Here is a 23,653-nt window from a genome sequence, read left to right as displayed (position 1 = left end):
ACGAATCCTGTCTTCTCATTATCTGTCCAAAGTATTTAAGCTTCAGCTTGGTATTTGACCTTCCAGTGAATAGCTAAAATTAATTTCTTTAAATATTGATTGATTTGATCTCCTTGTTCTCCAAGGGATTCTCAAAAGTCTTCTCTAACACCACAATTCAAAAGTGTCGATTCTGCAGTGTCCAGCTTTCCTGTAGTCTAACTCACAGCCACGTTGCTACTGGAAAAACCATAACTTTGACTATAGACACCTTTGCTGGGAAGGTGATGTCTCTGCTTTTTTAGTATTCTGTCCGTATTTGCCATAGCTTTCCTTCAAAGGAGCAAGCATCTTTTAATTCTGTGACTGCAGGCAACATCTGGTATGATCTTTGAGCCTGAGGATATAAAATCTGACATGGCTTCCATTTCTTCTCCCTCTTTTTGCCAGGAATTGATGGAACCAGTTGCTAAGATCTTCATTTTTGTGGCGGTAAGCTTCGAGCCAGCTTTTACTCTCTGCTCTTTTACCCTCATCAAGAGACTTCATAATTAATTCCTCTTCATTTTCTGCCATCAGAGTGGCATCATCTGTGTATCTGTTATTGTTCATATTTCTCCTGGTAACCTTATTTCTGGCTTTTGATTCATCCAGCCTGGTATTTTATATGATGTACTCTGTGCATAAGTTAAATAAATAAGGTGACAATATACAGCCTTGTCATACTCCTTTTCCAGTCTTAAACCATCAGCTGTTTCATGTTCATTTCTAAGTGCTGCTTCTTGGCCTGCATACAGGTTCCTCGAGAGACAAATAAGATGATCTGGTACTCCCAACTATTTGAGAACTTGACACATCTTCTTGTGATCCACATAGCTTTATTGTAGTCAATGAAGCAGAAGTAGATGCTTTTCTAGAACTCCCTTGTTTTTTTTCCACAATCCAGCAAATGTTGACAATTTGGTCTCTAGTTCTTTTGCCTCTTTGACAATCAGCCTGTTTTTCTTGTAATTATTGGCTTACTTATTGCTGAAGCCTATTTTGCAGAATCTTAAGCATAACCTTGTTGGCATGTGAAATGAGTGCAATTGTTCAGTAATTTGAACATTCCTAGGAACTGCCTTTCTTTAATTTGGATGTAAACTGATCTTTTCCAATCTAGTGGCCATTGTTGAGTTATCCAAATTTACTGGCATATTAAGTATAGCACTCTGACAGCATCATCTTTTAGGATTTTAAATAGCTCATCTGGCATTCCATCATCTCCATTAGTCATATTGTTAGCAATGCTTCCTAAGGTCCACTTCTTTTATTCTCTAGGATATCCTGCTCTAGATCAGTAACCAGACCATCACAGTTATCAGTGATATTAAAATCTTTCTTGAATAGTTTGTATGTGCGTGTGTGTATGTATTATTGGTACCTCTTTTTAATCTCTTCTGTTTCTGTTACTTCTCTACTGTTTTTGTCTTTTATCATGCATAGATGAGATCCAGTTATCCCTATCTGCAGACAACATGACTGCTTACTTAGAAAACCACAGAGGACAAGCAAATGAATCAAGATGATTAATAGACAATAAAATGTATAACATATAATTTATATATTACATGTAACATAATATATAACACGAAAAAGAGGCCTATTCACTGAATGGGCATTATCTCATTTTAAGTAAGTACCTGAAAAGGCCTTAACCTAAAAGGCCAATGTCTCCCATTGCATCCTGGGCCATCTCCAGTCATCTTGATGAATATCTGGTCACTGGATCCAAATGACTCAGGAGGAGAAAGTGAGGTTGGTGACCTTGTATATATAGCCTTCCCTCACTCAAAACAAAGTCAAATGCAAGTCATGTCATCATTTCTTTGATGCCATGGTCCTCTTCGAAAATGAAGGATGAATATAACAATATATGACATCATGTGTTATATATAAATTTATATAATATATAACTATGTTACATATGTGTTATGTAACATGCAAAGGATCTTTCAAACACTATAAATACATAATATAGAAATTACTATATAGTTTAACTATTATTATTAGGTATTAGTAGTGTCTATAAAGCAGTAATACACAAAATAGATCCACAAAAGTCATCAGCATTTTTATAAAGTAGTAACTTTTTATATACAAATATAGGTAATTTTTATATATATTTTATAAAGTAATAACAAAACCCAGGAAAAATAATAGTAATGGAAATGCCCTTCAGACTTTCTATAAAATAAATACAATATCTAGGGTTCAGTGTATCAAGATATACTTGAAACTTATATAAATCTGATTCCAGCCTTTAAAGAAATAAAGAATGAACTCAATAATTAGCAGAGTTATTGCTCATGATAGGATCGTGCAAATATAATAAAAATGGTGATACTACCTGCATTAATTTACCAATGAAATAAAAATGAAGTAGTCAGGGGCTACTTTATAGTGCTAGAGAAAACAATAACAAAATTCACTGGAGGGATTAAAAATCTATATCTCAAGGAAGATTATGGATGTTTTTTTTAAAAAGGAGAAATGGGACTTCTTGTAAAGATGTCAACATAAGGGATTGTAGTTGAGCTTTGTTTCCTTAAGAAATCCCCCAGCAAATATGGTCGAGGGTGCCAGAAAAAATAACAATCAAAATTAAACTTTTTTTTCTCCAGACACAAAAAGATGACAAAAAGCTTGTTGCTTCCTGATCAAGACATAGTCAGTGCCTAAAGTCAGAATGATCTACTGTAAAAGGGGTCTGAAGCAAGTAAGATGCTGGCCTTGGCCTATTGGAGCAACAGCAAGAGACAAAGTTAGCTCCCAGTAAATAAGTGAATGAGGAGATAGAAAGGGGGTCATGGCTATAAGTAGAGGACAAAGATAACTCCTACCTGGTGACTTCATAAGCAGAAGAAGACAGAGGCAAAGGATAACACCTGGACTGGGCCATCAGGAGATAAAGACAAAAGCAGGATCTGGTTCTATGTCTGGAAAGAGGTCAGGTATCATTCAGACTGCAGAAGGAATAAGACTATATGAGGCCACACCTATATGAGGAATACAAGAGGGGGCAGAAACTGACTGGGGCACAAAGTTCCAAACCAGGAACCAAGACTGAAGACCTTACTTAGTAAACAGAAAAACAAAAACCAAAAAACCCAAAAAACTTCTGGTTACAATGAAGAAATAACCTGAGTTAAGAGAACTCCAAGAGGTAAATCCAGAAAAAGACAGTGATTCCATAACAAATACCTATAAAACCTCAGAACAAAAAGAATGGATTGGTCAACAAAGACTTCAAGAGTGACTGGAAAACATGAAGCAGGAGATAAAAAATAAAATTAGATTTTTTGGGGAAAAGTTGGGAGGAGAATAAATAACTTAGAAGGTAGGAAATATGACCTAAGTAATGACTCCTTGAAAAATAGAAGGAATGGCTACCATACCATAAAAGAAAAGTATAATAAGATGATACTGAATGCTAGTTATTTATTATGACCAAGCTTGGTTCTAGAGAATACCTACTTTATTACGAAGAAAGGGAAGTAGGAATGTAGAATACTATATCTGCATATATTTGGATATGGTCAATGTTTTGGTTGGGTTTAATGAGTTCTTGGTATTTCTTTTTCTTTTTAAGTTTTTGTTACAAGGGAAAGATCACTGGGTGGGGCCAGGATTATGTTTGGAAATTAATGTAATGTGAAAACCATCAAATTTTTTAAAGGGATGGGCATAGTGGAAAGATTCTGATTTTTCATTAGATAATCTAGCCCTGGAAGAAGTCAATTAACTTTTCTCAGTGTCAGTTTACTTACTTACTAGGTTTCAGGTATGGGGTTTGGGGGGATGTGTTGAAATAGCCAATCTCTAAGTTTTATTCCAGATTTAGGCAGGTAAACCCTATGAAATTTAGAGTTATAAGAAACTTTAGAATGTTCTAACACTCTAAGGAAGGGAACATAGGAATCACCCACCCCTGAAAGTTAATAGAATTCTGGCATTGTATCTGATTGAAATAGCAATTTCGTGAGAAAACTTTGACAGTAGGGCTATTTTTTCCTTCTAAAATATTAGGCATAAGGTTATGAAAATGTAACCAGCAAGTGTGGAGCAATATTTAATGAGCTGACTTTTTTTCACGCCCTCTTGCCATAGGAATTTGGGTAGAAGCTGATTCCTCCAAGAGCACAACGTTTCTACCCTTACTAGGTTAACCATGGGGCATGACTTTCTCTTTGGTTAACACTTCTACTCCACCCTGTCTAATTCAGCAACAATAGGCTTTTTTGTACCTCTTGGTCTGCCTACTAGGGCAACTAGGTGGCACAGTAGATAGAGTGTGCGGTCTGGAGTCTGGAATACTCATCTTCCTGAGTTCAAATCCTCAGACCCTAGCTGTGTGACCTTGGGCAAGTCACTTAACCCTGTTTGCCTCAGTTTCCTCATCTGTAAAATGAGAGAAGAAAATGGCAAACCACTCCAGAATTTTTGCGAAGAAAACCTCAAATTGAGTCATAAAAGATTGGACATGACTGAAAAAATAACTAAACTAAAAGGTCTGCCTACAAACAATGGTTCATTTGGCTTTAGCCCAGTAGGAAATTTGCCCTCATCCATAGATCTCTGCTCTTTTCTAGCACAAATAGATCATCTTTATAGAGCCTTCAGTAGCCCCAATGTTTTAAACAGAGATTCAAATCTCCGACCTGGTCAAATTCTGCCTTTCCAACTAGACATTCATGTGTCATCCATTAATACAAATGTATTGTCCTCTAGCAGGGACTAAACATACAGATGTGCCATATGAAGCATTTACAATGCAGTGTATGTTTTTATATGAAAAAAAGAGAAACACCAGAAAACTAGCTTAAAGAAAGAGCAAGAAAAATTATATGAAATATCTGTTAGCAAATAAGCACAGGAAAAAAGAGTTGGGGGAGTAATGCCTTTTGGAGTTTTCCTTCAGTTCTTCAAGGGTCAATTTCAATTGGTAGCATTCAGCTGGTGGTTCTATATTGGAGAGTCTGAGGCACTGAAGCCAACCTCCTGCTTGCAGTCCCTAGTCTCGGAATTCATACAAGATGACCTCAGGGACCTGAAAGCACAACTCCCTCTTTCCTCCATCATCTCTGTCTGTCTCAACTCTATTGTAGACTCTCCCCCAAACTCCTGGGAGTGTAGGAGGATGCCTCAAAACTCTCGATAGTGTCAGTGTATTCTGAAGCTTAGAGAGAAAGCCTATAACTACCTAAAATCCCAGATAGGGTTTCTTTACTTTTAACCCACTCAAAGGGAAGTCTGAATACATTGTTCTATTCATGGCAACTTATGGAAGAGAACATTTTTTTCGTAGGAAAGCTGATAGGATTTAAAACTCAAGGCTGCCTGGAAAGAAGGTTCTTATTTGTGTTCTCTGTAGAAGGTGACTCTAACTAGTTTTCTCTACCCACAGACATAGCTGTTCCTGGGGAGCAGGACACTGGTGTTTACCTGGAAACTTATCCATGATGTAAATTACGCCTCATGCTCAGTTTTGTCACTTGTCATGATCTGACCCATTTTGAGGATGATAGATACAGGATTAAACCCCTATACATTCTTCTACCCAGAAAGAAAAGTGACTTACCTAAGGCCAGCCACCTAAATGAACTTTCTTCAGGTCTAAGAACCAAAATGCCTTGTCCCTAATGTTTCCATTGGGGCCCATTTCTAAGGGCCCCAAGTGACTACAAAGCTACTTCCACAAGAGATGCGTACATTCTTTGATTAAAAGTCAATGTTTATTTGGGATATTTTCTTTTTTTCCCCCATTAAATTTTCAATGGTTATGTATTACCCAGAAATCCTTGTGTGTGTGTGTGTGTGTGTGTGTTTTTTCTTTTTTTTTTACCTTCTCCTAGTCTAACTCCAGGTTATAACAAGGATTTTGAAATGCATTTAACATTTAGCTCTTAGGAAAGGCACTGGTAATAACAGATTTGATTTTCTTTTTATACATTCTTAAACTTGCTTCCTAGCAAGTATGTGATTATAAGGTTTTTTTTTTAAATTAAATGCACTCTATATCTTTTGAGCCACAGTGTTACCAATGTCCCTTAAACTGTAGAGGTCAATTCTTATTAGATGTACTGATTCCCTGCTTGCTGATCAGCTCCAGACTCCACCTCCTCCTGAACTTGGTCAACAAAATACTTGTTAACCCAGGAAAGAATGTTTTTCTTTTCAAGTCCATGAAAACCTGAAGGTCCATTCTTTTCCCCCTGCTTGAAGTAATCCCCAAATTATGCACAATATCCGGAACAGAGTAATAGCTCCAAATTAAATTTTCTGGTCTCTGAAAAACTGATTCGACCCAGGCTGAGGGAATCCCCAGGGACCTGCCCCCAATTTAACAACCAATGCGGTCAAAGACTGAGAGAAACAAAAGGCATGAAGGAGCAGGATGGATGCATGTAGGCAGAGCTTTTGCTGGAGAGTCTTTGGCACCATGCAGGGATTAGCCATGGAGCACCAAAGGAAGGCATAGTTTAATATTGTTTTCCACGTGCATTCCTGGCAATTGCCTAGAATAACAGTTTTGAAGGGAAAACACAGGTGGGAGGTTGCTGATGCCTATTCCAATCTGTGTGACACTTTTCCCGAGCTGAGATTTTTGTCACATTTTAAAAGAAGCATGTGAAGGGTAACCGATAGCCACTGAGACATCCTCGATTTCTAGACAGGGCTTGGCCACTGATTCATTGTGTGTGCTTATCTAGGATATTCCTAATAAAAATAAGGCTCATCAGTTGAGGAATGATTGAACAAAGTATGGTTGCATGAAGGTATTGGAATATCATCATACCATTAGAAATGAAATGGAGTTTAGAGAAACCTGGGGAAACTTGTATGAACTGATGTAGAATAGAATGATTAGAACCAGGAGAAGAATTTATGTAATAACTATATTGAAAAATCAAATGACTTTGAAAGAGTTAAGAATTCTGATCAATACAATGACCAACCACGATTCCAGAGGAATAATGATTAAGCATGCTGCAGATCTTCTGACAAAGATAATGGATACAAGATGCAGGAAGAGACAAGCATTCTTGGAACTAGACAATGCAGCAATTTGTTTTGCTTAATTATGTACATTTGTTTTCATGGTTTTTTATGGGGAAGTTGAGAATAAGACAAAATAAATATTAGTTGAAAATAAAATGAAACAGCCTTCTAGTAGCAATGGCATAGTCAACAGTGTGAGGATTCCTCCTAGAGTTGTAGCATGAGAAAAGGAATGGACACCAGGCTTTGGGAGTAATTCATGGCTATAAAAATTTATTGACAATAATAAAAATATCCCAAATAAATACTTACTTTTCCTTAAACTGTACCTCAAACAGGTGAAAACAGAAGAGAACTTTTAAAAGGTCACTGAATTTGGTATTTACAAGGTCATAGATAACTTCTGAGAGATCACTTTCAGAACAAGGGCAGATGCTGGAAGAAGGCTGAGGAGAATAAGTGAAGGCACTGGGGAAAACAATTTTTAAACATTTAGTAACGAAAGAAGGGAACAGAATAGTAGCTGGATGGAGCTAAAGGGAAGGATCTATACTAGAGAAGGCTTTTTGAGAATCAGAGAAAAATGTAAATGTTTGTAATTGCATGGGAAGGATAAGGGTAGAGAGGGTAGAGGAGGGAGAGAGGAGGGAGAGAGAAAAGGAGGAAGGATGAGAAAATGGTGAGAGAGAAGAAAGGAGAGACAGAGACAGAGACAGAGGGAGGGAGGGAAGGAGGGGATTCAAAGAAATTTCAAGGAATGAAGAAGCAAAGCTAATATCCGATTGTAACTTTCAGGGATACCATGCAACTTGCTTTTTACCACCCTACCCACCTCCTCAGCATTATATACATAGAGACATGAACAAGAAGACATGTACCTTCAAAGTTAGGGCATCACTGGACAACAATTTTGCGATAATTTCTCTTGGTGTCTTTCACCAGAGATGGTCTCTCATTAAAAACTAGCAAACAGAAAAGGCTATCATGAAAACCATCTTTGTTCTTAGAGCAGGGCAACTGAATCTATACCAAAGAACAAGGCAAGGGACAAGCAAGTGAAAACAGTACAAAATCCAGGTATTTTATTCCTGATATTTAAGTGAGAAAAGTCCCATGCTAGAGAAGGGGGGTGTGGGAAGAAGGGAAGAAGGGTTCCTTTAGGAATGCTGTGAACTGTAACTATGAATATATCAACCTAGGAGCCAGACAAGGCCAAGTAATTGTAAAGTCCTCTCTGAGGCACCCCATTGAGAGATGATGAATCTCTTCAATTTAATGTGTCGCAAGTAGTTTTGGAAGCAGAATGTGAAAATGATGGTATGGTAATTACTACCATAGGATTCCTAAATAGAAAAATAAAGCCCACTCATAAAATTACATTAATCACCAGACCAGGAATATTAGTGGGATTTCTGTCAAGAGTGAAAAACTGTGTCTGCCTTTAGTGTGTAGGCAGTCCTCCCACTTGTGGCAGGCTTGGGTCCTGAAAGAGGCATTTTAAATAAAAGTTGTGTAATTTGAATCAAATTCTCCACTGGAAAAAAAGATGACAAAGGGTAGAGATATTCCTGATCAAGGGCCTGACAACTGATATTGTAAAATTAGAAATGATCAGAGGGGCTAAAATGAACTAAATGATACAGAGACCATTTAGTTCCCAAACAGAAATACCACCTAAAATACTCCTGACCAGGGTCATCCAGCCTCTACTCACAGAGAAGTCCAGGGCTGGGGAACTCATTCCATTCCAAAGCACTTCTTTCTACTTTTTAACATTTTAAATTACTGATTAGTTTTCTTTGTCTCAATTTGAAATCTGCCTCTCTATGACTTTTACCCATGGCTCTCATTTCTTCCCTAAGGGGCCAAGCAGAACAAATCTAATTCCTGTTCCATATGATAGTTCTTCAGGTGTTGGAAGACAGAATCATGTTCCCCTTAAGTTCTCTCTTCATATTCTACTGATTGGAACTGGTTGAGTCAGTCAATCACTCCGTGACACTTAAAGTTAACTTAAAATAACTTAAAGTTAAAGTAACTTAACAACATACTTCTAGCCCTGATAAGTTTATCAGGTGAAAAATCTCTGTTGAGTTGATCAAACAAGGGAATTAAATTAATGGACATGTCCCATTATGCTTGATGGAATTTCTATAAAATACTAAACCAGTTGGTAACAAAACATTTGAGGGTTTGACATCTTAAAAGAGAAACCATTTTTCAGCCACACCCCTAAGAAGGAATCATTTGGTTTAGAGGGACATTGTGTACTAAACTTTTTTTTTATATCAACATAGTAGTACTCATTTCTAGAAGCTATGTAAGTTTGCAAGACTAATTGATAACAGTTGATAATCATGGGGTAAGTACACTGGTAGGTACAAATTGGGGATTGGGAGAGTAAGTCCAGAGCTTGGGCTAAATAGGCTCAACTAATTAGTCTCCAGTCCCCACATCTACTTCCAGATAAGTTTTAGTTTGTCATTGTCCTTCTTAAAACGGTGTGGTCAGAAGATAACACAATACTCTGGTCAGATATGGTCTTATCCAATATGGAAATAGGTTTTTCATGACTACACATGTATAACCTATACCAAATTGCTTGCCTTCTCAATGAGGGGCGAGGGAGAGAATTTGGAATGCAAAAATTTTTTAAAATGCATGTTAAAAATTGTTTTTACATGTAATTGGGGGAAAAGAAAATATTCAATTAAAAATATATGGTCTTCATTTTCTCTTTTGTTTTGTTTTGTTTTATGGTTTTTTTGTTTTATGGTTTATGGTTTCTCCCATTCACTTTAATTCTTTTACGCAACATGACTAAGGTAAAAATGTATTTAATAGGAATGTATGTGTAGAACCTATATAAGATTACATGCCGTTTCCAGGAGGGAAGGGAGATGGAGGGGTGAAAAAGGGGGAAAAATCTAAGATATATGGAAGTGACTGTAGAAAACTGAAAACAAATAAAATAATTATTAAAGAAAATATGGTCTTACCAGAGTAGAAGACATAAAGATTTTCTCCACTCTCTTCTGCAGGGTATGCTTCTTTTCATGCAGTAGAAGATCATCCTAACTCTTTTTTTATAGAAACATCATACCTAGTCAACTGAAAATAATACATTTTAAAATGAGAAATATAACTGAGAAAAGAGAAATGTTGCTGAATGTCTCTAGGCATTAACATAAAGATTTTCAATGAGATAGGACATCAGAGTTTCATCTGTTTTGGTTTTAAAATTATTTGAATTGCAGCCTCGGTAATCTCTGCCATCAAATTATTATTAAATGCTATGAAAGGAAAGTTCTCTTGAAATGTCCAAGTTAAAAATGGTCACAGATTACTTCTTTTTCTTTGGGAAAAAACTGGTTGATAAGTATATTGCTGATTTCAATATTTCAAAAGACTTTTCAGATTAACATTTAGAAATACTAATGTGGATACTTTCTCCTCCAGTGCACTGATTCAGACCTCAACTTCTTCATACCTTAGTAGACAAGATTTCATGAATTGCTGGGGCTTAAAAGTATTGTCATTTCATGATGATTCTTTATGGTGATGAGGATCAGCTGATTGCTTTTTCAAGCTATGTTAACTGTTTACCATAAATACTTACAGGATAGAGATTTTTGTCCATATCTTTTAAATTATTAGTTGCTTGATTGAAGTGTAAGATTTAAATAAAAATTTAGGACAGTTGGGAGAATTTCCAAGGTTGTTAGGTGGATTCTATAATCTTTAATTGAATAATTAAACTAGCAATGGGCTGGGGACAGGGACAATTACGTTTTAGTCCCCGTTCTACCAATAACAAATGTATTGCTTTGGATAAGTCACTTAGCCTTCCGTTTCTTCATTTGTAAAATGAGAGAATTGAACTGCATAATTTCTTACATCCCTAACATTCTTTGGACTTACATGTTAAAACCTTTCAACTCCCACATTAGCTGAAACATATATTATGAAATGTCTTCGTCTCCTCCATCCACAAAAACCCCTTACTTGATCCATCCAATCCCACTAGCTATCATTCCATGTCTTTCTTTCCTTTTGTGGCTAAACTCCTTGGAGAAGACATTTCTGATTAAATGATGAGGTCATTTGTCAGACTATTGAGAGGGGGAGAAAAGGAAAGACAAGCATTCATTGTAGAGAGCTTTCTCAAGGAATTTAGCCACAAAGGGGAGGAAAAGTATGGAATGATGACTAGCAAGGATGGACAGTTCAAATGTGGGATTTTTGTGCTTGGGGAGATGTGAGGACGTTTGTAGGTAGTAGGGAAGTAGCCAGTAGGCAGATAGAGACTGAAGATAAGTGGGACAGTCTCCTGCAGAATATGGGATGGAATGGTGTCATTTGTGCATGTTAAGAATTTGCCTTGGCAAGGACAACAGCTACTTCTTTCTTTATGTGAGATAGGGGTGAAGGGAGAGAAAATAGCAGAAGGCATCTAGGTGTTGTGAGATGAGGAGTAGTAGAGAAAGAGCTCTTGGAGTATAGCCTTAGTTTTTTTCAGTGAAATATGAACAAAGGTTCTCAAATGAGAGGGAGGGAAAGGCATAGGAGATCTGAGGAGGGATGAAAAGATTTGGAAAAGTCATTGTAATGAGTGAGATAGTGAATTAATTAGGGAGATGTAAAAGGATTGACTTGTTGCTGTGAGGGCCTAGTTGAGATTATGTAACATAAATTTAGAGAGGACACAGTTAACCCAGTTTTGTGATTCTTTCTAGCATCATTCAATACCATGTGATTAGAAGCAAAGGTAGTATGACTGGTGGGAGTAATCCAAAGCTGATGCTTGGCAGAGCCAAGGTTGGCAATAAGATAAGGGGGCTGGGACTCAAGAGAAGAGCATAGTGTAGAGATGAAGTTGTTCGGCTGGGTCAAGATGGGGAAGAAGGAGGAAAGTGTAGGTAGAATAGAAGTGATTACCTGAGAAAGAGCTCATAAAATTCACTCAATTTCCTTGGAAATTACAGTGAGGATAAAGAAGGGTTTGAGATGCAAGGCAGAAGTGGAATGCCAATACATTGTGATCAGATAAGGGAATTTCAGAGTTTGTGAAGATTTAAGTGGTACATTTTAGGGGGTCATGACAATATCAAGGGAATGACCACCTCCATATGTTGCTGAGGTGAGGTCATGTGAAATGAGTAAGTTGAAAAGCTGTGAAGTCATTGTGTTTGAGAGATTAAAATTTGCATGTTGAAGTATGAGGTAAGAAGTTGGAGAGGAAAGAAAGATTTTGAGACAAGCACTGAACTCACTGAGGAAAGAAAGGGAATGTCAAGGAAGCTGGCAGACAACTGATACCAGAATTTTGATCGTTTACTGAGTGATGATGGTAGAGGGATGGCCTAAAGGTAGCAATGGGGATCAAATACTGAAGGAGTATTCTCTACCCAGACTAGTGAGTTGGGTGGAATGAATGAAAATACGAGTGAGTCCAGGGACTCTATGTCATCAGGATAGAGGTGGGTCTCAGTGAGAATCAGAAGATAAAAGAAGTAGGAAAGAAAAATATTTAAGATAAAAGCAAATTTGTTTCATATGTGAAAAAGAGCATGGTTTCATTTCAGAGAGCAGAGTAAAAATGGGTGGATAGCCTTAGAATGGAATGTTGTAAGGACTGGGGTTGGCAGAGATGGGAATAAGGGATTGGGCAGTGGGGATAAAGAACAACTTTATAGGATGGTAGCTGGGAGTTCAGAATCACCAAGATGAGTAGTGACTGAAAGGGTGATACCTTCAATATAAGCCCATTAGACTGATTAAACACTTCCCTTTGCCACCCTAAGTATATACACTTCAGGGGACTTCAGAAAAAATACTTTCTGTTTGCCTCAAAGGTGAGTATCCAAGCAATAGCAATGGCAGTAACAGAATTGGTAGCATCCAGTTCACTCTGTCCTTCCCTTTTCCCCTGGCACAGTTTTCATCCTTCAGTTGTAGGGTGATTCTCCGTTGAGGATCCTCTTTCTTCTTCAGGATACCTGCTGCTACTCACAGCAGCAGCTAGGTGGTGCAGTGGATAGAGCACCAGTGCAGGAGTCAGAAGGACCTGAGTTTAAATTTCACCTCAGACACTTAACACTCACTAGCTGTGTGACCTTGGGCAAGTCACTTAACCCCAATTGCCTCATCCTGGGTCATCTCCAGTCATCCTGATGAATATCTGGTCACTGGATTCACATGGCTCTGGAGGAGAAGTGAGGCTGGTGACCTGCACAGCTCTCCCTCACTCAAAACAAAGTCAAGTACAAGTCATGTCATTATTTCTCTGATGGCATGGTCTTCTTCAGCAATGAAGGAGGAACACACACCTGCTGCTAAGGAAATCCTTTTTCTAGAGGACTGGTGCCTGCCCCTTCTTTTCTTCCTTCCTTATTTCCTTCTTTCCTTTCTTCCTTCCTTCCCTCCTTTTTTCCTTCTTTCCTTCCTTTCTTCCCTCTTTCCATCCCTCCTTTCTTCCATCGTCCCTTCCCTCCCCTTTCTCTTTTTTTATTTTCAGTTCCAAATTCTCTCCCTCTCTCCGCTCCTCCCCCACCCACTGAGAAGCAAAAAAAAAAAAAATACAATATCCATTATACATATGAAGTCATGTAAAAGATTTCCACATTGCAAAAAAAAAAAAAAAAAAAGAAAGAAAAAGTGAAAAAATATGTTTAGTCTGCACCCACAGTATATTAGTTCTCTCTCTGGAAGTTCATTGTAAGTCCTTTGGAATTGTTTATTGATCAGAGTAGCTACGTCTTTCACAGTTGATCATCATTACAATATTGCTATTGCTCTGTACAATCCTCTCCTAGTTCTGCTCGCTTCATTTTGCATCAATTCATCGTTCTTCCTGGTTTTTCTGAAACCACCCCCCTCACCATTTCTTATAACACAATCATGTACCACAGCTTATTCAGTCATTCCTCAATTGATGGGCATCTCTTCAATTTCCAATTCTTTGGCACCACTAAAAGAACTACTATAATTATTTCTGTGCACATAAGTCTTTTTTTCCCTTTTCCCTTTGATCTCTTTAGGGTATAGACCCAGTAGCTATATTGCTAAGTCAAAGGGTATGCATAGTTTTATAGCCCTTTGGGCATAGGTCCAAACTGTTCTCCAGAAGGTTGGACCAGATCATAGCTTGAACAGTGCACTAGTATACCAATTTTCCCACATCTCCTGTAGAGTATTTGTCATTTTCCTTTTCTACCATCTTAACCTAGGTGTGAGGTGATATTTCAGAAAGGTTTTAATTTGCATTTCTCTAATTATTAATGATGTAGAGCATTTTTCATTTGATTATTGAGAGCTTTGATTTCTTCTAAGAATTGCCTGTTCATGTCCTTTAACTATTTTATCAACTGAGGAATGACTGTCATTTTAAAAAAATTTGACTCAGTTCCCTATATACTTGACAAATGAGATCTTTATCAGAAAAACTTTCTGTAGACTTCCCCCTGCCTTTCCCCCTCAGTTTCCTTCTTTCCTTTCAATTTTGTCTGCATTGGTTTCATTCTGGCAAAACCTTTTAAATTTAATGCAATTAAAATTATCCCTTTTACTCACCATAATCCTCTCTATTTTTTGGTTGGTCATGAAATTTTCCCTTATCCACAGACAGGTTAATCTTTTCCATGTTCTCTTAATTTGCTTACGATATCACCTTTTATGTCTAAATGTGCCCATTTTGAGCTTGTCTCAGTATATAATGTTAGAAGTTGATCTATTCCTAGTTTCTTTCAGATTGTTATATGGTTTTCTCATCCATTTTTGTTAAATAGGGAGTTCTTGTGTTCAATAGGTTGGATCTTTGAGTTTATCCAACACTAGTCTACCATAGTTATTTACTTCTGTAAATTGTATACCCAATTCATTCCTTTAATCAACCATTTTATTTCTTATCTAGTGCCATATTCCTTTGATTATTAATGACTGCTTTGTAGTAGAGTCTGAGATCTGGTACTGTTAGGCTGTCATTCTTTACTTTTAAAAAAATGGATTCTCTTGACATTCTTCACCTTTTATTCCTTCAGATAAATTTTGTTATTATTTTTTAGCTCTACAAAATAATTCTTTGTAGTTTGATTGGTATGGCATTGAATAAGTAAATTCAGGTAGAACTGTCATTTTTTATTATGTTGGCTTGGCCTACCTCTGAACAATTAATATTTCTCCAATTATTTAGGTCTGTCTTTGAATGAAAATTATTTTGTAATTGTGTTCATATGTGTGTGTCTTGGCAAGTAGACTCCCAAGTATTTTACATCATTTTCAGTTATTTTCAGTGGAATTTCTCTTTCTCCCACTTCCTGCTGAGTTTTGTTAGTAATATATAGAAATGCTAATGACTTACGTGGGTTTATTTTACATCCTATAATTAACTAGAGTTGTTAATTGTTTTGACTAGCTTTTCAGTTGATTCTCTAGGGTTCTCTAAGTATATGATCATAACATCTGCAAAAAGTGGTAGTTTTGTTTCCTTGTTGCCTATTTTTATTCCTCTAATTTCTATTTCTTGTCTTATTGCTATATAACTAGTATTTCTAGTACAATACTAAATTATAATGGTGATAATGGACATCTTTGCTTCGCCCATGTTCTTACTGGAAAGGCTTCTAGTTTATCCCCATTACATATAATGCTTGCTTTTGGTTTTAGATAGATACTATGTACCATTTTAAGAAAAGGTGCATTTATTACTATGCTTTCTAGTGCTTTTAATAGGAATAGATGTTGAATTCTGTTAAAAGCCTTTTCTGCACCTATTGACGTAATGATGATTTTTCTTGTTCTTGTTACTGAAATGGTCAGTTATGCTTTTAATTTTTCTAATGTTGAACAACCAAACCTTCATTTCTGGTATAAATTCCCCCTAGTCATAGTATATGATCCTTGAGATACAGTGTGGTAATCTCCTTGTTTGTATTTTATTTAAAAATTTTACACTGATATTCATTAAGGAAATTATTCCATAAATTTTCCTTTTCTGTTTATAGACTCCTTGGTTTAGGTATCAAAATCATATTGTTCATAGAAGGAGTTTGGTAAGACTCCTTCTTTGCTATTTTTTTTCAAATAGTTTATATAGTATTGAAATTAATTGTTCTTTAAATGTTTGGTAGAATTCATTTGTGAATCCATCTGGTCCTAGATTTTTCCCCTTAGGAGAAAAAGGATGCTTATTTTTAGGCTGTTCAATTTCTTTTTCTAAGACAAGGTTTGTTTTTTTTTTTTTAAGTACAGTATTCTGTTTTCTCTTCTATTATTCTGGGAACACGATATTTTTGTATATATTCATACATGTCATTTAATTGTCAATTTAATTGGCATATAATTGGGCAGAATAGTTCCTAATAATTGCTTTAACTATTTTCGTTGGTTGTGTATTCACCCTTTTCATTTTTGATACTGGCAATTTGGGTTTTTTTCTTTGAAAAAAATTAAACAACAATCTATCTATCTTATTGGGTTTTCCCTCCTAAAATCAGGTACCTGTTTTATTTATTACTTCAATGTGTTTTTTTCAATTTTATTAATCTCTCCTTTGATTTTCAGGATTTCTATTTTACAGCACTTAGTTCTTAAACTCAGGAATTTAATTTCTCATGACGTCTAGAACTTGAGAAATCTCTAGCTCAGGATTATAAGGGAACTCCCTAGGCTATGATTCACTCGTAGGATCTCTAGCTGTAGGTCTATGTTCATATAAGAAAACAAAAGCAGAAGGAGAGGAATTGTAGTTTTATGAAGTCCCAACTTTGTCTCTCTAGCAAGCCCAGGATGGCTGCTCAACATATGCTTCTCTTGCAAGCTGCTATTTTCTGATAGAGTACAAGGAGGAGGAGGTGAATCCTTTTCCCCTTACTTTACTGTAATCCACTCTGAAATCCAAGGGAGAAAGTTTAAGAAAAATAACAAAAAGAGCCAGGGACTTTTTCCAGACAACAAACCTGAATAAATAGGACAATTATGTATTTGCATATCTTTTAATTTGGAGGGCAGATTTTTTTGATGTTCAAGTTTATTGTCTTCCTATCTTCTCTTGTAAATCCATTTGGCCTTGGAGATTTTTTCCTAGGGAGTTCGTTGATGGCTTGTTCAATTTTTTTTTTCTGACATGGTGTTATTTAAGTATTTTACTTCCTTTTCTGTTAATCTGGGTAATTTATATTTTTGTAAATATTCATCCATTTCACAAAGATTGTCAAATTTATGGGTATACAGTTGAACAAAATGGTTCTTAATTATTGTTTTAATTTCCTCTTCCTTGGTAGTGAATTCACCCTTTTCATTTTTGATATTGGTAATTTGGTTTTCTTCTTTTTTTTTAAATCAAATTAACCAAAGGTTTGTCTATTTTATTGCTTATTCATAAAACCAGCTCTCAGTTTTATTTATTAGCTCAATAGTTTTCTTAATTTCAATTTTATTAATCTCTCCTTTGATTTTCAGTATTTCTAATTTGGTATTTAATTGGGGATTTTTAATTTGTTCTTTTTCTAGCTTTTGTAGTTGCCTGCCCAATTCATTGATCTCCTCTTTCTCTATTTTATTCATGTAAGCATTTAGAGATATAAAATTTCCCCTAAGAAGTGCTTTTGCTGTAGCCCATAAGTCTGGATATGTTGTCTCATTGTCATTCTCTTGGATGAAGTTATTGATTTTTTTCTATGCCTATCTTCTGTCCACTCTGGCAAAGCATGATATGATAGAGGCAATATGAGACTTGGGGATCAGGAAATCTAGCTTTGGGTATCAACTCTTCCACTTACTGAGGAACATTATGTCAGCCATTTTATTCAGTTTTTCCATATGCAATATGAAGATTTAAAATGCCTATATCCAAATGTCGTGGTGAGCAAAGTGATTTGTAAACTGCCAAGTGCTGTGGGAATTATAATTATTCCTCTGTACAAGTAGAAAAAGTAATTTCTGAGTTCTAAAGTAACAGGCCTATTTTGGAGAAAATGTACCCCCAAAACACAGTGTTTCATAGATCAAAATATATGTATATTTTATTTCCAAGCATAAAATCAGGCATCAGTTTACAAAAAAAAAACAAGAAAAAAATAAACCCTCTGAGTCCCCCTCCCACCCCCAAGACAATAATGATATAGCATGAATGAAATATGATAGAAAGGAAAAAGTTTAAAATATGATATGACTTTAAAAAAACCACAATTTACAGTTTAGATAAGAAAATATAGTGGTCCATGTTACCCTGTGTTGAGCAGATGGTCTTTAGCAAAGTCAATATTGTACTTTAAATCATGGTAATACATATGAAAATTTGAAGTTGGAGGTATGAGTTTGACTCTAAGCTCTACCACTTACTAAGTATGTACAAGTTAATTTTTCTCTTTGGCCCTCAGTTAAGCCTGTAATTTTAGCATTAGACTACATGATTCTGAAGGTCACTTTCAAATTCTAATCCTCAAATGATCCTATAAGCAAGCCATAGGACGTTACTAATGATGACTTATGCCCTAGAAGTAGCCTAAAAGCCATCATTGGGGGCATAGATGAACAAAAAAAGACGTAGACTTGACTTACAGCAAGAGGGACGGATCATGGATGGACAGTCCAAGTGCAGTTACCTAGTACTCACAAAAGATTAAAAAATTCGGAGAAAATGCTCAAGAGTAGTTGAGTACATCCTTTATGGAGCATTCATGGGAAAACAAATAGTTGTACAGGATGGGATGTTGATGTGATCTACAATGATGGAGGGAGTACCCACACTGATAAGATCAAGACGCCATTCAAGTGTCTCATAGTTTAACATAAGCTGCGTTGAAAAAGTTGTCCAGTTCTAACACTCCTGTCTTAATAAAAAGCTTTATTTTACTATAAATACGATTTTAAAAATCATGACTGATATAACAAAATTGACTGTGGTCCCTGTGCATACCTGAAAAATCCTTGGAATGAGAATAAGGTGGTTAAAAGGTAGGAGGAATCTGGGGAGAAAGGGTGCAGAGAATGTTGAGGTATAATGGAAGGCAACCAAAATGTCCCCTTATGAAAAGCTCTCTCCATTTAACAACCTATAGATACTTTTAAGGCCACTTTATTTAACCGACTGTATCACTGGAAATAGGCCCCATTTTATAATGGGGTGTTTCCAAAAACAAAAGGGTTCCCGAAGTATGAAAAGGTGCTTTAAGGACCATAGAACTGATTCATTTCCGAAAATTTCATATAGTACTTCTATGGGACACAAAGATGCTAAAGAGACAAAGTGTATTATAAATGTGAATATACACATACACACATGCAAGAGCACATCTACAAATAGCAAGGAGTTAATGCAGGGAAATTTCAATAGTTTACTGAGGTGCAGAGGGGTTGTGATCTCTTCTCCATCTACAGAGAAAGCACCAACATGAAATCATGAATCTCTTGAAGAAACAATGGAGAAAGAGGAAGAAAAAAAGGAGATTTAAAAAAAGAGACAAAACAGAAAAAGGAGAGGAAAGAAAAGGAAGAGGAAGAGGAGGAACAGTTGTATATGGTAAGTACAATGCGTTCTCTTTTATTTCCTTTATAAAACTAAGAGAGAGGAAACAAAATAGTTCTCTTCTCTGAAGAGAAAAATTACTCTTTTGATTAGGATTCAAGATGTCTGAGGACCACTGCTCTACAGCATTCCACCAGGAAAAGTCAGAATAAGTACATGGACTGCATCCAAAGGAAGACCTATATTTAGGTTTCTACAAGGAACAAGAACAATTCTCTCCGTGTCTCCCCACCTCTCCTGACCCCCGAACCCAAAGCTATGGCTCATCCTGGGACTCTGGCTTTACATTTCACACACTAAATAAACTAAGCTTTTGTTCAGGGGTTCCCAGTGACTAACCCCTCAATGTGTCTATCAGCCGTGGGAAATGGGCTGAGTGTGCCATACCACATAGCCACTAGAGTTAGTTGATATGTATCAAAAAGAAATGAAACAATTTGTCTTTTTAAAAATTTAAGCTTGTCAATGCCATCCCAGTGAGTCCACATCATCCTCTTTAGACAACTCCTTAGACTAGATAATTGCTGAGATCCCTTTTTAATTCCAAAGCCTGAGAGGAAGGGAAGGAATCCTACAAATTTTGACAGGTTCAAGGCTAGGGGATAGCATTCCTGTGAGGTTCATCCATTTGCTATATTTCCCAGATGTGTTTCTGAGTGTTCTTTTTAAGAAGACTTATCCCTGAAAGAGCTACTGCTCTGATCATATAGGACTTGGCAGGTAGAACAGCTCACCATAGCTATAGATTGTGAAGATCGGTGCAATTAATTATGTTGGTGCCATTTGGGTGTTTGAAGCTAAGGTAGTTTTGATATTTCTAGTTCTGACTTTTAAAGGCTTTGATTGTTCTGCTGTAAAACATTTTCTCTTAGTGGAAGGTTTTTTTTTCTTAAGTGAACTTTGTTTCTCCCTTATATGAGTTTATACCTTGACATTCTGAAAAGGGGGTGGATAGCGAGTATTTAACTTGTAAAATGAAACCGAGAGAGAAAACTTTAGCTGGATTCAATGAACACAATAATACTCATGCATTGGGATAACTAAAAAGCTGTTCTGAATCAAGAAATTAAATATGACTGGTGCACAAGTTCAAAATGAGATTGAGTCCTCCATGCAATACAGGAAAAGGAAGAAAAAAATGACAGGCAGTTGGTATATTTTGCTGGTGACTGAGAACTCAAATAGCATGGACACAATCTTTCCGGGAAGTTTAGGGCAGACTGGCTTTGAGTTGTATGGTAAGCTAAAAAAGTTGACCAAAGCTTAGTATTCTGGAAATTTGGACAGTTTTTTAACCTATGGGCCTTCTAAGGCTCTAGAATGATATAGGTGGAGGTGACCTAAGATCAAGGAAATGTTAGAATGTAGTCTATATAGAATGACACAAGTGTCCAAGTTCTTAGAGGTCTCGTTCAACTCCTTCACTTATGGGGAATGATCCCCAAAGTAGTTAAATCATTATTTACGATGAGTAAGAGACAGAGCTGGGACTGGTACCTGATACTTCTGATTCCTAGTCCAGAATTTTAAGGCAAAAAAAGAGAGGAAATCTGTTGCCATAGCTAGTAAGTTTGCTGCCAGGGGAAAGAATGATGGAGTTGGAGTTAGAGGACCTAGATTCAAAATCAGACTCTGCTACTTACTTCCTGTAGGACCTGGTATAAATCCCTTAGCTTCTTCAGGCTAAAGTTCTTTTGTCTGTAAAATGGGAGCTTTGGACAAGGTTACCTTTAAATACCTTTTTGAGCCAAGTGAAGACCACTGAATGTTCAGAAAAAGGTCTTGAAGCATTCTCTTTTTTTTTTTTTTTTTAAAGAGAAATAATCAGAGGAAAGAATACACAATTTGGGTATTCGAAAAATTGGGCTCGTTTTTTTTTTTTTTAACTTTTTAACCAGTGACTCGATAATTGATTTAACTCTCTAAGTCTCCATTTCCTCCTCTGCAAAATGAGAGGATAACTGTCTTCAAGTCCCTAAAGGGCTGTGACATGAAAGTAGAAATAGATTTATTCTGCTTGGGTAAAATCTGAAGATTCAGATTTCATGTAAGAAAAAAAACTACTTAACTATGCTTGTTTTTGTTCAGTTGTTTCAGTCACATTCAAGTCATCATGAGCCCATTTGGGTTTTTTGGTTTTTTTGGCAAAGATACCTGAGTTCTTTGCCATTTCCTTCTCTGGGTCATTTTACAGATGATGAAACTGAGGCAAACAAGGTTAAGTGACTTACCCAGGGTCATATAGATAGTAAGTGTCTAAGGGCAGATTTGAATGCAGATCTTCTTGACTTCAGGCCTGGTACTCACTCTATGCACTGCACCAAGTAGCTTCCCCTCTGAACAATGGGAACCTTCCAAAAGGCAAATGAGCTCCCTCTTCAGGTAAGGAAGGGGAAGGAAACACACATTTATTAAGTGCCAGTCACTATTTAAGCACTTTACAAAAAATGAGATCTTCACAAAAACTATCTTGGGAGGTAGTAGCTACTATTACTATCCTCATTTTATAGTCGAAAAAACTGAGGTAGACAGAGGTTAAGTGGCTTGCCCAGGGTCACAAAGCTAATAAATATCTGGGGTTGGATTTAAACTTAGGTCTTGACTTCAGGCCCAGTGCTCAATCCTCCAGTTCACTTCGAGGTATTCAAAGGCTGATGAACTTGCTAGGAATGTCGTTGAGTGGATTCTTTCTTGGTTAGGTATGAGTTGGACCAGAGGACCTCTGGGGTCCCTTCCAACTTTTGTGTGATATTTAAAGGTTCAAAAGCTTCTGATCCTAAGGAGCTGAATGTGTCTATCTGGAAGGCCTACTTGCAGGGCCACATATAGGAAGAACAGAAACCCTGGTTGTCAGGAACCTCCTCCTCATTATCCTCCATCACACATCCTTCTGAGAAGCAGATATATCCCTGGCTTAGAAATCAGAAGAATACAGAGGGGTTAGAAGCTACTATTCCCTACACCAATTGACACTGCTCAGTGCTGTGGGTTTCTGCCCTTCAGGTTACTGCCATTTAAAAACTCGGTCAAGGGTGTGTAGGAAGACTAGGTGAGCTTCTGTAGTTACAAGTGAAATTGTATCACATCTACTAGGCATGATGGCGGCCTGAGTTTGTCAGATGCTAGCCTAAGACCAGCTCAGACCAACCACCCAACCCATTTCTTTCCATCAACAAGTAAATTTATATTCAAACTAGAATCATAACTGATATTTATATAGCATTTTACATATCCTATCTCCTTTGAACTTTATGATAACACTGTAGGGTATAGCAATTTTTTTAAACAAATTTTACAGATGAAGAAACTGGCTCAGATAGATGTTAACTTCCCTGTGGTCATATAGCTAGTAAGTGGTTAAACCCAGGTATTACTGTCTCCAAGTCCAGCCCTCTGCCTCTTGTACAACATCTTTCTTTCTCTCTCTCCCTCCCTTCTTCCCTCTCTCCCCCTCACCAAGTGATGACATTTTTCTAGACATTTTGGTGGAGTAGTAAAGGCACTAGATTAGTATCTCAAGTTGTGCAACCTTAAGTAAGTTAGATTCCATGCTCTGGGCCTTAGTTTCCTCATTTTTAAAATGAGGTTTAATTCAACATTCTCTAAGGTGCCCTCCAATTCTAATAACCTGCATTCCAAGGTTTGGCCTCTAATGTCTGAGTTCTATGAGTTTTTCTAAAGTTTTCCTAAAGGGAAAGAATCCTCGGGGGTTTCATATCTCTTTCTTTCCCTTTCCGTCACTTGATTAGACTCCGTTTTCATTTGCTATGACATCACAACATTCTGTTGTGCCCAATATGCTTTAGTATTTCTCTTCTTTCCTCCTCTGTCCTAGAAGACTTCTCACTAATGAAGATAAATAGTTCCTTCTCTATTCCTCTGTTCTACTTTCTGCTTGCTCTCTCTTCTCTCTAATTGGTTATCATTTTTCTGGTCCTTCTCTCTCCCTTTTCATGTTTCCTGCTCCTCTCTGTAGTGAGAGATCCATCCTCTCTAGCCACTTAAGGTCCAGAAAGGCCACAGCTAGTGAGTTAATGGGGAAGCCAGGATTCAAATCCACATATAATTACAAACACACATACACGCACATATGTGCAAACTGAACAC

General features: G+C 36.8%; 1 long non-coding RNA gene across 1 annotated transcript; it reads left to right on the top strand.

The window, feature by feature from the left end:
• The first annotated feature begins 19,398 nt into the window (after positions 1-19,398).
• LOC140518303 (uncharacterized) lies at positions 19,399-19,863 on the top strand. The gene is made up of 2 exons (XR_011971896.1): positions 19,399-19,540; positions 19,640-19,863. It is a non-coding gene; the product is annotated as an uncharacterized lncRNA (long non-coding RNA).
• Positions 19,864-23,653: the final 3,790 nt, after the last annotated feature.

This window comes from Notamacropus eugenii, chromosome 1, assembly GCF_028372415.1.
Source record: "Notamacropus eugenii isolate mMacEug1 chromosome 1, mMacEug1.pri_v2, whole genome shotgun sequence".
Lineage (NCBI taxonomy): Eukaryota > Metazoa > Chordata > Mammalia > Diprotodontia > Macropodidae > Notamacropus > Notamacropus eugenii.
The sequence above is the reverse complement of the archived record's forward strand: the minus strand, read 5'-3'. Positions and strand labels throughout refer to the sequence as shown.